Genomic DNA, 19,861 nt, shown 5'->3' with positions numbered 1-19,861 from the left:
TTTTTATATTTTCATTATTTTTTTGTGACAAAAATATAGGAAGGTCTACTTTGGTATAAAATTTAGTTAGTTACATTCATTCATCAAGATACAGATTTTATGAGGGTATTTATAAATTCTTTTATATGTGACACAGTCTTTCTCTACCACATCAATCCCACGATTAATATTTCAAAAATAACTACCTTTCGTCATGCATTATAAAATTATTTTAAAATTCATATTCCTAGCCCTTGGGTCATATAGTTGTTTCCCCTTACAAATATAATCATTTTTGATGAGCAACATGATTAGAAAAGTACTATTATAAAATAATATTAAAGTATTACACTAAAGGGCAAAGTTTAAAACGAGGATTACATTTTCCTTTTATTTATTAAAGCATATAAATTTTTATCGGGGTGTTTTTGTCAGATGTTTTTTTTCATGGTTATTTTTAACCAGTCTTTGTTCAAATCAGTGATTCTTTTAAAATTTTACACTTCAGTTATATATTTAACAAACAAACTTATTGGTTTAGACGATATGATATGGCAATGCTCTACTTTTTCCTTCACATATTCAATAAATAAAAAAATTATTTTTTAAAAAACTTTTTATAAGGAAATTTTTTTTTAAGGATATTTATTCTATATGTAAATTAGATATAAAAAATATGACCTAAAGGGATCTATTAAAATAAGATAATACTTGCTATACTATTTCCTATTTTAAGAAAAGGACTGCGGAGAATATAATCAGGGGCTTGTATACATATCTATAAAAGATATCAACCCTCTCAAAATTTTTAACCTCCTACCAAATATAAATAATTTCATAACTAACTATCCCCCCTCTAATTTCAATGATGCTCCTCTAATGAGTTCGCAGTTCAAGTTACGATATTGACCTTGCTATAAAAATTTGGAAAAAAATTGGTTGTATTAATTTTGTTATATAGCTTTACAATTCCTGAAAGTTATTAATTATTTAAATATTGGAATTTGGTTAACTTTTTTTAATATACTATATTCTCATTTGATTTGATAACAATGTAAATGAGCTTGGGTGGCTTCATGTCATGTCATGAATAATAAAAATAAAACTAAAATTAAAATACATCATTTTTTTTGGTTATATTTTTTTAAAAATTATTTTTATTTTTTTTACGGCATTAAAATAATCAAATTTTTTTTATTAAACAATAGCTCAACCTTATCGTGGCTTGATGAAAATAATTAGCTATCCTAATTGTTTTAAATTTTACCATAACCAATTCATCTCATTTTGATATAACATTTTCCAAAGTTGCCGCAAGTTATGTCATCTGTCGGAAAAGTTTCCAAGCTTAATTTTCTTGGCTAAAATATCGAGTTAGCCTTTTATCTTTATCCTCATATTTTGAAATAAGGATAAAAGTTGATTTTATAAATAATGATAATTTCATTTAATTTTTTTATTATAATTGCTTTCTTTAGATTCTTTGTTCAATCTAAATTTGATAATTTTTGAAATTCTAATAACTTTTGGTTCATACTCAGGGTTGCCAGGTCAAAATTTTCAAATTGAGGGAGATGTGGGAGAAACATGAAAATTGCCGTAGAAATATAAAAATTCCTAAAAAAAAATTTTTTGCGGGCGGCCTTCGGCCGGGATTTTGAATTGATTTAATTATCCGCCTATTATTTTTTATAATTAGTTATATAAATACAAAGTCGGTAACTATTTTTCAAAATACAATAAAATCTTGATTTATTAAATTATATTAATTTATAAAAAAACCAACGATCTTTTTTAAATATAAAAAACGATTTTAATTTTGCAATTAAAAATATATTCTGCTATCTCTCAAAACGACCGCTATTGGAAATCTACCGTGTGTGTGTATAACATTATAAGGATAGGCGCTTAATTATCACGTATCACGTTTAAATACATAATAAGGTACTCCAAAATAAGATATAATACAGATGCAACTATAGTTGCGGCAATTGTACTTATCTTGTAGTACAACATTCACAGAGATACTTATCATCACAATGTTGGTAGAATCTTTTTTCCATAATATTTAACGACTCTAATATAAATGAAAATTATACTTGTAGAACAAATGAGCAATGCTATCATTAATGTTTTAAGACCTAAATCCAGGAGGTCAATTTTTGACGATTTGAAAGATGGGCATATATATGCAATTCTAACAGATGCATCTAATAAGGGATTTAATTGTTCTTCCGCTGTTTCAACAAAATTAAAGTCATTTCAATATATTAAATTTTTTCCCCTCAAATAGTGAAAAATCCAAAGACATAGCTAACCATATAATATCAGATTCGAGATGATCAATAAATTCCATGTCAACTTTCTGATCTGATAATGCCTCAGTGAATTTGGAAAAAACAGGGTGTATTTACAGAAGTGAGTCAGCACATGTTGGTTGCGATATGTTCCTAATACCGGCCATCGATAGAATTTTAAAATTTTATAAACCTTTAAAAAATATTTCTTATAATGAATGGCAGAGGTATATTTAGGAATGATTTCACATGTAGAATGTGCAGTTGCAATCAGAAGAATCTTAACAAAGATTCACAAAATTATGCTGCAGATATGTCCATCTTTACAGTTAAAAATTGACAATAAATTTTATGGCGCCCTTGCTAAAACATAATTATATTTTATTTGAGATTATTGAGATTATAAAATTCCTGGTATGACATATTATACATTATTTAACCATTATCTCCTTCTCTAATGTTGTTAAATCCGATTTCTCTCCTTTTTCCAGGCAGTCCTCTTCAGGCTAAAAATGCGCTCGGATGAGGCATTAGAATGAGGTAAGGAGAAGTTTTGGCGAATCATAAAAAATAAAAAGAATTAAAATCTCCTCAAACAAGACATCAATGTCTTTCGGTATTTTTAATATATTTATTAAATTACAAAAACCTTAATTGATGGTTTCTGTTCCAAGGTCATAATATTTACACAATTGTAAATAGAGTTATTAAAATCAAATTTTGATCGTAAATATTCAAAAATTGTCTTAATAAAAATATCTGCTTCATTTAAATATGTATTAATTAGAGTATTATTTGAACATTTTAATATAATATTTTTAGCAATAGCGCCATAAAATTTATTATCAATTTTTAACTATAGAGATGAACAGAGCTGTAGCATGATTTTGTGAATCATTTTTAATAAAGAATATTCTGATTGCAACTAAATATTAACTGCATGCAGTAGATTTCCTACATGTGAAAAGAATTTTAAATATACTTCTGCCATTTCATACTAGAAAATTTTTTTCAAATTTTAGGACAGCCTTTAAAATCTTTATTTAAGAAGTATTTTTTTAAGGGTATGTAAAATTTTAAAATTCTATCGATGCCAGGTATTAATGACAACCACCTGATAGGTATATTTCGCAACAACTCACACCATTCCAAGTCAGACCACTTCACCAACTCTTTTAATTCATTAACTCTTTTAGTTGAACTAAATTTGTTAAAACATTTCATCACAATTATTTCGACATCCACAGACAGTACATTCATTGCCTTCTTGCAAGAATTATGTAGTATATATGGCATATACAGCCAATTGGTATTAATTCATTTGTGCTGCCTCAATTCGGTAACTTTAGTTTTTGTCAAAATTTACAGAGGCATTATCAGCGCAGAAAGCTGGCATGCAAATCATTGATAACTTTGAATCAGCTATATTTACCCTTATGTGGCTAGCTACATCGTTGGATTTTTCACTATTTGAGGAAATTTTTTTAACAGTTTTATTGAAATGTTCTTATTCTTATTGAAATTGCAAAAGGATCGAGGGAAATGTTTTAATATTTCCCTTATTAGATACATTTGTTAGAATTGCATATGGATGCCCATCTTTCAAATCGTCTAGAATTTACCTCTAGGATTCAGGTACCAAAACACTTGTGATAGCCTTTCTCATTTTTATTGCCACAAGTAAGGTTTGCACTTATATTGGAGTCGTTAAATATCATGAGAAAAAGATTCGACCCACATTGTAATGATATATATAGAGCTCTGTGAATGTTGAACTACATAATAGATGTATACGATTTCCGCATATATAGTTTCATTTTGAGAATATTTTTGTATTGCAATCGATGTTGATATACTCCCCTGTTCTGACTAATATTAATGAAATAATGTTGATTTATTATTGGATAAAAATAAAACAGGATAGAAAGAAATATACAAACTAGACATGTTTTTCGAATAAATATTTAAAATTTAATTTAAAAATATAAAATAATCAATTAATGTCTCAAAATTAATATTTAAATATTAAAAACGTTTAAAATACTTTTTTTTAAAAAATGCGGGAGAAATTAAAAAATTGCGGTAGATTTTTGCGGGAGATTTCCAATTGCGGTAGTTTTGCGGGAGAGAGATATCTGCGTGTAAACTAAAAAATTGCGGGAGTCCCGCTGATGGGGAGAGACATGGCAACCTTGTTCATACTTAAAGGTTGCTATTGTCTATTTCTCTTATTTAAACTAGTTTTTGTTTATTGACTAGAAAAACTGATTGATGGAATAGTAAGTACTAATCTGGCATTTCTATGGTATGAGCCCACCCAAAAATATTTGTTTTTTTCGCATGTTGCCAATCGTGGCAATTTTATCTTATTTTGTCGAAAAACTATCTACCAAACGAATGGAAGAATCAATGTAATAAATTTCAATTATTGATTTAAGTTCCAGATTAAATGCTTCCAGAAATTTGGTTGATTTTACGCTTTAATGGGAGATATAGATTTTATTTCTCTTATAGTACGGTTACCTTTTTGTGTGTGAAAAAAATGACTGAAGAATTAATATATATTAGCGCAAACCAGCTATTTTCCATTCTATCAATAATGCCAAATTAGGCAATTTTTCTTATTTTGCTAATAAACTTTTTCTTTATACTGTCTATTAAACGAATTAAATTATAATTAATACGGAACATCGATAAAATTTTCTGAATAAATTATTTCCGTCGCTTAAATCATAGATTTGCAAAAATTTTGTTACTAATAGTTTTTTCCTTTTACGAGCTACTATACTCGTTTAAATACTCAATTGGTACTAATAAAGCAAGAAATAATGATATAATTTACAATTAGTTCGTAGAACTATTCAGCCGCTAAATTTTACGGCGCTGATATTAAAATATATAAATCTTGTCTATTCCTCTGTTCCGATACACAAGTTGAAGCATATAAAGAAGTTACTCAGAATCATCAAACTATTATGGTAATTATAGATATAAATAGCTTAAACCTTTGATTTTGAATGATACGATCAAGTTAGAATATTTAGAAAGAATTAAATAAAAATGTAAATATAAGCCTAAAAAATATCTAGAAATTTATCTTTAATTCTACATTCAAATGCTGGCTCAGAGATGAGTTTAATGAATATAATTAGGCGAAAAATTTTTTCTTCGGTCTCATTTGATTTATTAGAGGCCTAATTAATGGTAAAGCAGAATTTTGACATGAATTGCGAAGAGTTAAAATTTATTTTCATATATAATAAACTTTTAAATAAAATAAATTCCTTCCGATAAATATGTAGATTTGGATCTAATTTTTATATATTTTGACTTTATAAATATGCATAATATTCAAATTAAAATTTAAATTTGTAAATTATAATTTGAAAAAAATTATTCACCAATATTTATATATAAAAGGATTGCAGTTGTCGCGCTTTCCCGCTTTTTATCCTTTAGTCATTAAAAATCCCACCTCACTCTTAGAATATGGGAGGTATGGCCGGGCCTAAAAAATTTTGCAATTTACAAAATGAGAAAATTGAATAAGACACCTATTTAATCTAGAATTAAAATATAGCCACTTTTATAATTATTTTTAATTATCCTTCATTTATATACTCTTCTCAAAATTTAGAAAATGTTTTTAACAACCCCCCCCCCCACCCTTGTCGTGGTAAAATATGTAAAAGTAAATAAATAAACACTTAACCCATTTTGCCATGATTTCCCGATATTGGAATATCTTTATTTTCTTGATTTGGAACATTTTCTATTTATTTTTAAAAAATCCTGATTTTTCTCATTCCATTTTATTAGAAAAAATGAGTAAAAGTGCTTACAAATTGAGTAGAAGCGTTTAGCGATGTTTTCATAAAAACGCTATGATTTAAATTGAACTGGTATTATTTTAAAAAATGATGAAAACTATTTTACGTTTTTTAATTTTTTTTTATATTGTTTAGTTAGATTTGTGAAATCAGAAAAAATAAAAAACTAAAATAATTGAAGATCTAATGATTTATTTCCATAATTTATTCTTCATAAATATTACAAATTTATGTAATCCAATAGAATATTTTGAATTTTTTTTTGATTAATCATAACTTTGCAGTTATTTTTATTTATTAAAATGCGAATAGAAAAAGGAAAGGTCATAATATTCAAATGAATTAGTTACTATTATATCAAAGTTATATCGATGTGCAATTATCTCAAAATTGTAATTAGGAGGCATTAATTATCAGTAAAATCTTCTATAATTAAAATAATCTGAGAAAATCAATAAAAAATTCTTAGCTTTCAGTATATCTTTTTTATCTAGATTAGAAATAAAGTATTATTTTAAATGACATAAAGCACACTTTTAAATTTTATGTTGGGGGGAGGGTTAACTTATTCTGGTAAAAACTTAACCCAAAATGTCCGCTCCATACTTACAACCATGAGTGAGTGAGACCAGGAAGACTAATATATTTTCTATCACATCAGATAGAGGTTACATGCTTATTAAATAAACAATACGTAATAAAATATTCTTAAAACATTCGCGTTTATGATTTAAGAAACTATGAATTCACAATTTTCGCGGTCATGCGCTCGCTATAATAATTTCGCGCAAATACATTCGCGGTAGAAAATTCGCTATAAATGGTTCGCGATTAAAGTTTCGCTATAACGAGTTCGCGATCAAAGTTTCGCTAAAATGTATTCGCTCTAAAGTATTCGCGGTTTAGGTTTCGCGGAAATAAATTCGCAATAATGAGTTCGCGATCAAAGTTTTGCCAAAATGTATTCGCTATAAAGTATTCGCTTCGCGGTTAAAGTTTCGCGAAAATAAATTCGCTATAACGAGTTCGCGATAAAAGTTTCGCTAAAATGTATTCGCTATAAAGTATTCGCGGTTAAGGTTTCGCGGAAATAAATTCGCTATAACGAGTTCGCGATCAGAGTTTCGCTAAAATAAATTCGCTATAAAGTATTCGCGGTTAAGGTTTCGCGGAAAAAAATTCGCGGAATTGTTTTCGCTATATTACCTTCGCTATAACATTCCTTCGCGATAAACGACATTCGCGATAAAAGTTTCGCGAAAAAGTGTTTCGCGATAAAAGTTTCGCTGAATTGACCTGATACGGTGTAGACAACGTGATAGGTATAAAATTTTAAAGCTATGGAATTTTGTAGAGCGCTAATCATCAACATGATGTCATTCATTGTTATTATATAGTATGTGAAATTCTTGAAAAATTAAGTCTTGGGAAAATTCCAGGGAAAAATACAGAAAAATGAGAAAATAAGGAAATATAAGTAAAAGTTAAACACTCAAAATAATTTATTATATATTATATAATACAATAAATATAAACAATATAAATCCAAATTGAAATGAATTTGTAGAACCGGAAATACATTCACTAGAAGATATATGTATATTATTATTGATTGTTCCCATTTTATTGGATTCTGTGAGATATTTCATCCTGCAGATATTGATTATAACGGATTGTAACTTGTTTACCAAAAGTAGACCATATTATTTCTGAGGGTGAACTGGGTGGGTGGATTAATAATAATTTTGCAGCTAATATACAGAATGTTTGATTTGTACAAGCCCTTTTTCACCAGATTAATGCAATCCTTCAGCATGACGTTTTCAAATCTCTTCATCGTTATTTAACTAGATTTGCCATTATTAAGTCTTATAACGATTTGGTCTATGCAGAATAGTAAAGAGAGTTGGAAGTTCATGGCAAGAATATGATAAAATAAAGTGGGTCAAGATTTGCTCCAAATTAAAAATCTAGACAGAATAATCTTTCCCTTTTATTTATTATAAACTTAACGTTTTCAAAGTCATTTTGCGATATTTGAGTAAAGTTGTAAATGATGTTTTATTTGGTAATAGGAAAAAATTCCCCTTGGAAAAAAAATCCTATTAAAAAATAACCTTTGAAAAAATCCCATGGAAAATCCTCGGAAATATGACCTTAAAAATTTCAAATTAAAATAGTATTTTGTTTTATCAAATTTGAAGCTTATATAAATAACACTTTTTGAAATTTTCACAAAGAGATCTTCAAATCAAAAATCGAAGAGTGGTGGGAATTATTAAGAATTTATCATATTAATATATGGGGGTTAGGTGCAAGGTATAAGTTGTTTTAATTTTTAATTTTTTGCTAATTTTTATTTGGAATGTTTTTTTTACAAATTTGAATTTATATTACTTTTAGGTGGAGGATTGTTTTTATACACTCTTATATTTTAGTAAAACCTAGCAATAATTTATATTGATAAATAAATTTATAAGTGAGTGCCCATGGCAATATATTATATTGATAAATAATTTCATAAGCGAGTGCCACAATCATTGATAGCTATTAAGATGTATTATCTTATTATTTTATCATTAAGGGTTAAAATTTATATTTAATCGACAGAATTAAAATTGTTTATCAGAAATGAAACGCTATAATTCCTGGTATTTAGACAATTTTAAGTTAATAGTTTGTTAAAAAATATAATTGTTCACCAAGTACCTAAATCATGAACTGCTATTAAGATGTATTATGATCAATAAGGTTTAAAATTTATTTATAATGAAAAGAATAAATTGTTTATCAGTTTAAATAACGCTATAATTCCTGGTATTTATAAAATTAAACATTATTAACACGACTAAAAATGCATAAAGCTGCCGGAATCGACGGGACCTTTGCAGAACTCAAGGATGCAGATCTAAGTGCTAGTCTACTGCTACCCCTTTTTAATGAGATATGGAATACAAGCAACTTTCCAGAGGAATGTATGACATCGATAATACTAAACTTCTCCATAAATAAGAACCCAATTAGCCTGAAGGACTACAGAGGTATTGCACTGATCCCGGTTACCTTAAAAATGTTCACATATATTATGACAGTCAGGATCAAACCAATCATTGATAGGAACCTCTCAAACGCTATCACATAGTATAAGAAGGTAGAAACACGACGGAACAAACTATGGTGCTCAAGCTTATTCTAAAAAACGCTAGAATGCATAAGTCCCCCTAAGTCAAGCATTTGATTCCTTTAGTTATGACAATCATAGTAGTACCACAACATCTGAATATCAAATCACAACCATTTAAGGCCAACAGGGGCCTGAAACATGGTTGCATTCTCTCACCTATGTTGTTTAATGTAATAATTAACGATATTCTGAATAGATCCTTCAAACAAGAATATGCTCTTAACCCGTGCTAGGATCAACAACATGATAATAATAAACAGAAGTCGCTGAATTTTCTTTGTTATGCCGAGTGCATATTAGGGAACTCTGAGCACCCTAAGATATTTACTCTCATTGCTTGTCAATAAATGCCCTGGGTACGGATTTAAAGTTAACTTCTCGAAGACAAAGTTAATTGCGTCCTATACATTTACATATAACATAAACCTCTTTAACTTTGATGATAATGTGGTAGAAACGGTGTCGTATTTTAAATACCTAGGAACCAGGATAATGTCATTAGGCCCCACAATATTGGATACCAAGTCGAGGCCAAACAAAGCCAGATCCCGATACCATCAGCTGACGAAATTATGGTCCTCCAAGCAGATTTTCACTAAACAAAAGATAAGACTCTTCAAATCAAATCCCTAATTCTACCCATTTTAACATATGGATTAGAGACGTGGCAGAACACTAAAAATAATAATAACACATTACAGACCTTTAAAACAAATGTCTAAGATGAATTACTAAAACATACTACTCATACAACACTTCAAACTCAACTCTCTGGAATAGGTGCGACATCCTACCAATCAATCGACTCATTCCTTTGAGGAGATTAGAATTCCCAGATTATGGGAGGCAGAGAACTCCCAAATCTTATTGGCAGGCAAAATGTCTGAAGGACATGGACTTAAACAATTTTTCATTTACAGATTTTTTGGCACTTAGAAAAAACAAAAAACATCTAAAGAAACCTACAAATGCTTAGACATGGGCTGAACTAGAGTAGGAATCGTTAGGAGGAATGAGCTAACTCTCGCGCCTGCCTTTTCTTTCTCCACTTCTCCAGGAGTTGAATGACAAAGTATGCTTTCGGACAGGTTATTTTGGAACTATAAATAGAATGAAGTAGGATGAGGTTGTAATTTTTCTCTTTTTTTTCTTTTTGATAACCCTTTCTTTCTCTTTTCTCTACTGGACGAACGATATATATAACGACAATGATAATCTTAGAAGCGTAATGATAACGATTCCTGTTCACTATAATAGTATGATATAAATATAATGTGGATCACGAGCATCTCTTGCTTAGTACGGACAAGGATTTTTGGGACGATATTGACTTCAAAAAATTACAAAGAATAATGAAGGAAAAAATAAACAAAACAAAAGAAATAGGAAAAAGGAAAACAGAAAAACAAACAAAACGATAATAAGCTTCTTAGGATAATGGGCTTCAGGGACCACCTTTACAATTATAAGGAACTTAGATGCCTTGGAACAAGACACGCTATATAGACATGTTATCTTCCAGGGATATATTTACCAGACATAAGACTTATTTTTTTCTCTTAAATAATTTAACCAGGCGTCAGGTTCATTATTATTAATATTTTTATAGTTGTATTACATGGGCCTAGAATTTTAACACTATCCTGCCGATAAAGGAACTAATAGATTACATCTCTCTTACTCCTCTCTTCTTCAAGATGCTAGCTGACTACATAGTGGTATCGTCTACTATAACGGGTATACATAATACATAGGATCTATATATTAGTGAATATACATGGTGCACGCTACAACTCCTGGTGGGTGATGAAGCACTTCGTGCAATTTCTGGCGTAGTAATGAATGAATGAATTTGCATTATTTTTATACGGTATATAAAGACAAAAAATTTTTTATATGTATTTTAATTTGATAATTTACAAATATAATATTTAAGTCATAAAAAAGGTTACTGGATCTAATATATCCTGAAAAAGTCGTATTTGAAGGTTACTCATATACCATCCATAAAAACTTCTTAAACAATATGAGGTGGCGCTGCTCAAAGTATTCATCTTTTAAATGCCGAGCAATATTATCATCACACTCGAAAATAAACATCTCATACTCATCCATAAATATTGATTGACTAGTAGCAATGAAATCCATTTCTAACATGAAAGGCGATGTGTAGACTCTTTAGCAAAATGTAATATAAATTGAATTTAAATTGAATAAAATATTAACTTTTCGTTTGTAAATTATATAACCTGAAGGATTGAATTCATGATATATATATACGTGATATTTTGTATTAAATATACTTTTACTTACTTTTATTTAATAAAACACTTCATGGCGACGATATTTTTAGAGAAGATTTATTTGATTTATTAAATTTAAAGTAAAAGACTCAATGGAAGTAGCTCCTATTAAAGTTGAAGATTCAATGGAAGTAGTCCCTATTAAAGTTAAAGACTCAATGGAAGTAGTTCCTATTAAATTCCATATTCCAGAATTCGTCAAAGAAAAAGTAAATATTCAGGACTACTTATTTAACTTGGAGTTAATTTATAAAGTAAGAAATATTATAGATTTAAACACAAAAAAAGACCTGCTTTTAGCCTATATCGGAACAGACAATCTTATCAAAATTAAGAACTTTCACTTTCCAATAAATTTAGAGATGATAAATTATGATACTTTAATAAAAAGCTTAAATTTGGTGTTCAAGGATAGTTCGAGCATTTTCGTAAATAGGAAAAATTTTTTTACGTTAAAAAGATGTAATGAGACGATTATTGACTTTTCAATTAGGGTTAAAACTGTCTGTTCTCTTTGTAATTTTAAACCGCCTTTTGATGAACTTTTAAGAGATATATTTATCCTAGAAGTAGGCTTACCTGAGTTGGACAAAGAACTTCGGTCAAAGTATATCGAAGGCAATATTACTTTTGAAGAGACCGTGCGTTTAGCGATCGCGCTGTCTTCGTTGGAAAATGAAACCCAGACTGAAGTTAATAAAATAATTAAAAATAAGCCAACACAGGGTTCGAAAAATAATTATTTTAGAAATAATAATTATACTAACGTCAATAGATTCAATAATAATAAACACTTTAGTAACAATTATATTCCTAATAATAATTATAGACCTAGTATCCTAACTCTATTCAAAAGAAAGTGATATGCTTTTGTTGCGGTAAGGCAAACCACATAGCGAAAGATTGTAGAACCCATGTCATACAAATGATTCTGCCACGGACACCTCGCCTGTCATTTTCAAATAAAGCTACCATCGATGCGAAGATAAATGGGTTACAGCTAGCTATGGAGTTTGATACCGGCGCCGCGTGTAGTGTGATTGATGACGTCACCTGGAATCGTATTGGCAGACCACAACTATCACCGGCTTATAAATTAGTGGGATATAATCATATCCAAATCGAAGTACTAGGTAAATGTACCGTAGAAGTCAAAGTAAAAAATATTTCGAAATTTTTACTTATTTGGGTAGTTAAAGGGGAGAATTCCCTTATTTTTGGGATGCCTTTCATTAGAGAATTTGATATAAAACTACCGGAAGAAGTTCGTATTAATAAAATAAATAATACGATTGTTTCAAAATTCCCTCAAGTTTTTAAAAAAAAATTAGGTGAAATCAAACTGCAAAAGGCAGTCATCCGAATAGAACCGAACACGTTACCGATTGCATTACCAGCAAGAAGAGTTCCTTTTCCGTTGCGTCGAACCATTGAAGCTGAGTTGGACAGACTTTTAGACGAAGGCGTTATCGAGAAGGTGGATCCAACAATAACTCCAATCACTTTAATATCTTAAAGAAATCAGGTGCCGTACGGATATGCGGAGATTTTCGTTTAACAATCAATAAATATCTAGCGATCGATAACGATTTACTACCAACTTTCGTCGACCTAACAAATAAAATCGTGGGTGGTAAAATATTTTCAACAATAGATTTAAGAGATGCATTTTTACAATTCGGAGTTAGTCCAGAATGTAGGGACCTTTTAGTAATTTCGACACATGTCGGTTATTACCGATACCAAAGAATTCCATTTGGTTTGACTAGCGCTCCGATAATATTCCAACGCTTTATGAAAAACCTATTAAAGGGAATTCCTATGGTTAGTGTATTTTTAGACGACATAATTATTGCAGGTGAGAATAATTCCGATCACATAGTTAATTTGGAAGAAGTATTAAGAAGATTTGAGAAGGCTGGACTGACCACGACGACCGATAAAATTAAAATCGGAGAAAAGTCAGTCACTTATTTAGGTCATGTTATTGACAGTTTCGGAATTCACCCTACAGAAGATAAGATTAGCGCTATAAAAAATTTTAAAACACCTTCCAATGTTAAAGAACTACGTTCATTTCTTGGAATAGTGAATTATCATGAGGCATTTATTAAAAATTTGCATTCTATTTGTGCGCCTTTACACCGACTAACGAGTAAAAATGTTGGTTGGTTTTGGTCAGCTAAAGAAAATGAAATATTTACTAAAGTTAAAAATATATTGTCAAAAGAAGATACAATAATTCCTTATTCAGCCGATATCCCTGTCGTGATTTCTTGTGACGCTTCCGAAGATGGTCTAGGAGCTGTTATTGCACACCGATTTCTTACTGGCCAGGAGAAACCGATTGCTTACGCATCGAGGACACTTTCGGTGGCTGAAAAGAATTATGCCACAATTGATCGGGAGGCTTCGGCGATCATGTTCGCTATCGAGAAGTTTCATCAATATATTTTTGGAAGACATTTTATCTTGGTTACTGATCATAAACCATTAAAATATATTTTAGGTGATAAAAGAGATCTTAACAAAATAACAAATAACCGTTTAATACGGTGGGCGACGAAACTATTAAATTATGATTATGAGATAATATATAGACCAGGTAATCAAAATAAATGTGCCGATGCTCTGTCTCGTTTGGGGGTAGAGAAAGCAAAAACCAATGAAGTTACAAAAAAATTCGAAGAAGAAATCAGAGGATTAAAAATTAATTTAATAGAGGATTTATCTTTCACACGCAAAAGTCGTAAGTGAAACGAGCAATGATATAAACCTAAAAGAGATTATTAAATTAATAAAAAATCATTGGTATATTGATAATATAAATAATCATTCGGAGATTGTAAAAAATATATTTCGATTAAAGATATTCGTTCGAAGAAAGATTATTATTTTATAATGATAGAATTATTATTCCAGATATTTTAAAAAAGGAGGTTTTATATGTGATTCATCGAGGACATCCTGGTATAGTGGGGATGAAATCATTGTGTAGATATTACGTGTTTTGGACAAATCTCGATACGGATGTTGAAGACTTTGTTAAATGTTGTAAGAGTTGTCAAGAAGGAAGGCCGGGAGCTAAAGAAGTGCCATTATACAATTGGAACATTCCTACCCGACCTTGGGAACGATTACACATTGATTTGACAGGCCCCGTATCTGGAAAATATTGGTTAATTTGCGTAGACGCTTTTACCAAATGGGTTGAAGTTGCAATTTTAACACATATTAATTCGGCGAGTGTAATAAATAATCTGCGTAATTATTTCGCTAGATTTGGGTTACCTCGCTACATTGTCTCAGATAACGGTACTCAGTTTACTGGATCTGAATTCAAAACGTTTCTTTTTAAAAACAATATAAAACATTTTAGATCGGCCCCTTATAGCCCCAAATCGAATGGTTTGGCTGAACAATATATACGGACGATAAAGACGCGTTTCTATGCTGGAAGGAGATGTGGGACTCCGGACCAGTTAAATTTAGCAAATGTTTTAATTACTCACCGTAATACTCCCAATGCAACTACTGGTAAATCTCCTGCCGAGATGATGTTTGGAAGGTCGCTTAGGACGACATTGGATCAGTGGAAATTATCAACGAGAGAAAGGACGGAAACTCTATGGAAACAAAAGTACTACAAAGATAGAAGTGTTGAACCTCGGGAGTTTGTAGAGCAGCAAAAAGTTTGGATAGCAAACGAAAGGACAGCAGGGTGGCATGAAGGAAAAGTGTTACAACGAAAAAGCGCAATATTGTACGATGTGGAATCAGAGGGGATCGTTAAAAACAAGCATGCAGATCAATTGAGGGATGCACATACACAAGAGAAGGAAATACCCGTTACGTTGACCGAAGAAGTGGAAAAGGCAGAACATGAGAATACAACTCTTGAAAAAAGAGTTTCGAAACCCCCATTACGTTATCACGATGAATTCAATTTATAGTGGGGAGAACTGTAATATAAATTGAATTTAAATTGAATATAATATTAACTTTTCGTTTGTAAATTATATAACCTGAAGGATTGAATTCATGATATATATATATATACGTGATATTTTGTATTAAATATACTTTTACTTACTTTTATTTAATAAAACACTTCACAAAACCTCTTCAAATTTATGCAGAGGAAGTTGTAAAGATTTTCTACCAGTACCAATCTGAACATCGGCATTTTATCTTGTTAAAGCATTTTTTACGGAGGGTTATCTTTAAATAATGAATTAGGGCCTAAAAAAATTTAGCTTATTAATAAATTATATTTTTATAATATTTTTATCGAAAATACTAATTTGTCTATACCTTATAAATGTAAGTATATCCATTATAATCCATATAAAAATATACCTATATTATTAGGTCTTATGTAAATTCTATAAATATGAAAAAAAAATTTCGAGGGTTTTTTTTCCAGGGGTTTTTTTCACGGGATTCGTTTTATTTCTGTAAATACTTCTGGTACTTGTACATTGATAAATATGATTTTTCTGATGCACTTGGAGGAAGATAATTATAATATGGGTTAAGAAATATATAATCTAGAAACATATATCTTAGAATTATATATTAAAATAATATTCACTCATTCCAAATTTATAATGGAAAATTCTCATATTTTTTATTATGGTCAACTTATATACAAAAAAGAAAATGGCAATGATAAAAAATATTATAACATTCTACAATATAGTGAACTTACAAGTTATTAAGGTATAATAGCAGTAAGTTGATAAGTAATAAGTGGAAGTAATGAGAATGAAATGAAAGATAATGTTAAACTACATAGTATTCTACTAGGAAAAAGCTATATAAAATTTGGCTGAAGATAAAAATGGTATCAGATAAAAAAAATAGTCATATATAAAAACTAACAGGGAAAATAGATAATTTTCCTGGGTTTACTTACATTTTTAATATCTATATCTAATTTTTGTCAATTAAGTCTCTTATGTATCTCTTCTATGGCTATCTACTTCTATAAACCATTTTATAAATCAATTGTGTATTTGTAATTGGATTGTATCATAAACAGAGTTGTTAAATGATCGAATCAAAAGATCGCCTATCCTAGGTTCGTTCCTAAATTAGTCAATTTTCTCGGATTTAAGATCCTGCCCTTAAATTGTGAATCGTGATCGAGTTCATTTTTTAAAATATTTGATCCCGATCCTTTTAAAAATTATTTTTTTACTTAAAAAGCAATAAATAAAATAAAAAATTTGAAAATTAAACTAAAATATTATTTTTAAAAAAATATTTAACTACATCATATTTTATCAACCACCATTCCACCAGATTTTATATTTCAACAATTTGCCAAATTTTTTGTACCAGATTTAGAGCCTACAAGTTATATTTATTTATTAATAATATTATAATATAAATAAATTCTAGTAGAAGATGACACATCTACTTCTATTGATGTAACAGCATATATAAGTGAGAATAAGAATCTTTTACCATTTCATAATTTATGTAAGTATTTTTGTTTATGTGAGAAACGGATGGAAGTAACCATACAATTATCTATGCGAAATGATCTTTATGCAAAAACAAAATATCTTCTTCAAAGATTAGCAGTTCAAACCTAAAGAGGCATATAACATGTAGCAGGGATATCGCCCAGTTCTAACCATACTTATAGATAAATTAAAGAAATTTAGCTGCCTCGATATCGTCAGCCCCTTGTAGAGTGTGTTTTTAGAGGTATTGGTAAAAGGTAATAAATTTTTATGCAATTTTTTTATATTAATAGATAACAGATATCTACAAAATTTATTAAAAAATTGCTATGATCTGGCAAATTTAGTGAAATATTTTTAACAGGCCTGGTCTACAATGCCTCTGATATCTGGTAAAATTTTAATGTGCCATCATAGGCATTAAAAATTATTAAATTTAAATATTATATAGATGATTGGTCAGGTCTGACAGTAAAATTTGAAATGGCTAACTTTTGCAGATACCTGATTTATATAATGAACACTTATTTAATGATAAATTAATTATCATTTATAAATATAGATTTCCTTTCACTATATGATGACAGTAATATATTGGCATCAATAATTCACCGAAATTTAAGCTCAATTGGCCTTTTATTAATCTGCAACAAAATCTGTTGCTAAAATAAAGGTTAATTGCCCATTTAGAAAATGTACAGGGTAAACCACATGCAGATCCTTCAAATGAATGCATGGATAAAATCGATACCTTTTTGGGGAAAAATTCGTCAATTTATTTTATTCTAATGATGATTCAATGAATATTTTTAATAATTAATTTTTAAAAAACATTTATTGAATATAACACACCTTTACCATCAAGCTCTCCTGTGGAGCGCTTGTTTAGTAAAGCTAAACATGTACTTAATGAAAAAGGTGGTTGTTTAAATGATGATAATTTAGAAAGTATTTTATTATTAAAGGCTAATTTTAATATAAATAAATATATTCTAATTGTTATACTTTCTTTTTTTTTAAAAAAAAGAAAATATATATTTTGTATATTAAAGTTGATATAGATCTTGAAATTAATTTATAATTGTATAATTTATAAAATGAAAAAAATATAATTTATAATTAGATAACGATTACGAAAAAAAAACATAATAACAAAAGTACAATATTGAGGCATAGATCATAAAATAATGTAAAATACAAAATAAGTAAAAGCGAAAGCAGCAAAATTATTCAAAACCTCCTTCACCTAATCATCAGGAGAGATCGAATTAATAAAACAAACATATAGCCTTAAGAATGGCTATTGCGATCTTCTGCCTTAAGTAAAAACCTTTGCGAGGCTCCCCAGAATTTTTTCTGATTAAGCCGCCAACATCTTTAAAAATGTTTTTAGCCAAATCACCATATGTAGTTAAGGTGAGCAAATAATGGGTATGAATATGTAATTTAAGGAATCTGCGCTGTATTTGCCGGTCTTAAATTAACTCTGTTCAGAGCGTCCTTGTTAAAATTAGAGGGGGAGCTAGTGTCCAAACAAGAGAAATCCCATATTATAAACTTTCCTTGAGACCATGGGATACGTGTGACCCCATCAGGACGCCTACTATCGGAAAATAGGCCAGAAGGCTCCATTGAGGTGGGAAAACCAGCTGACTTAAGTGCAAGAGATATGATTTGATGGCACTTGTCGAGTTTGCCGACCGGGATTACGATTGCAAAGTAAAGGATGCAGTGTCATATTGTTATCATCAGTATGACATTTGCTGCATTTATATGGTAATGAAAAGGGAATGTTGAGGATACATAAAACATAGCTGAGCTCATGGTTGTCCAATTCGAATTTGAGATTGGTAGATGGAATAACATCTAAAAATTCATATCCCTGATCTTTGATAAGTTCAATAAATGTGGATCTAGCCAATGGTGAGAGACTCGATATAAGGTAATCAACGGAGTTTTTCACAAGTGGTAAATCCCAATCCTTCTGCTTTACAGAGATCGAGGGTTGTGGTTGTGACGGATTTTGTTCATTCTCTCCTAGCTAAATTCAAAAAAGAATAGTGAACCGACTGATGTTGGTCAATTAATATACGTGCCTGAAGGTGGCTAGCAATGAACGCTCATATTGAGATCGACAATGGGGATCTTTTACCAAGGCCGCCATGTTTGGAAGGAAGTGTGGCTTGATGCCAAGCTATGTCTGTAAATTTGATATTTAAGCAGTCGCTAAGGATGACTCTTATTCTGGTTTCGAATCTCACTAAATGCTCCCTCTCTAAAAATAATGCGCTCGATCGTAGGGCATAAAGGATTTAGGGATGTTGAAGAAACTCCCAATTAAAAAAAAGGCCTTGAGCCGAAAGACAAGGAAGAATGCGTTTTAATTTTCATAGATATCGTCCATATTGCTAAAAGAAAGAATTCATTGACACCTTACAAATGGGAGAGCCCAAATGCGATAGATTTTTCAAGGGGACATGCTTAAACCCAAAAACGTTTTGCTGAATTGTATTAAATATCGCAGTACTCAGTTTTGATTTGATTAATTGCAAGTCCAAGGCTGTCAATAGAAGCCTTAATAATATTGATAGCCTTTACCACCTCTGCAGATTCGCCAGAGCCCATCGGCAATATACCATAAGTGTAAGGGCAGCGTGCAATCATTATTTATTTTAGTAATCAAATCATGGATACCAAGACAAATTAATATGGAGCCTAGGGGATCACCTTGCTGAATACCTTCAGAAGAGGTTATATGATGGCCAAATACCAAATGTGATGGTTTCTTATAGGA

Source organism: Gordionus sp. m RMFG-2023, chromosome 2, assembly GCF_954871325.1.
Source record: "Gordionus sp. m RMFG-2023 chromosome 2, tfGorSpeb1-WG-v2, whole genome shotgun sequence".
Taxonomy (NCBI): Eukaryota; Metazoa; Nematomorpha; class Gordioida; order Chordodea; family Parachordodidae; genus Gordionus; species Gordionus sp. m RMFG-2023.
This window is presented reverse-complemented; position numbering follows the sequence as displayed.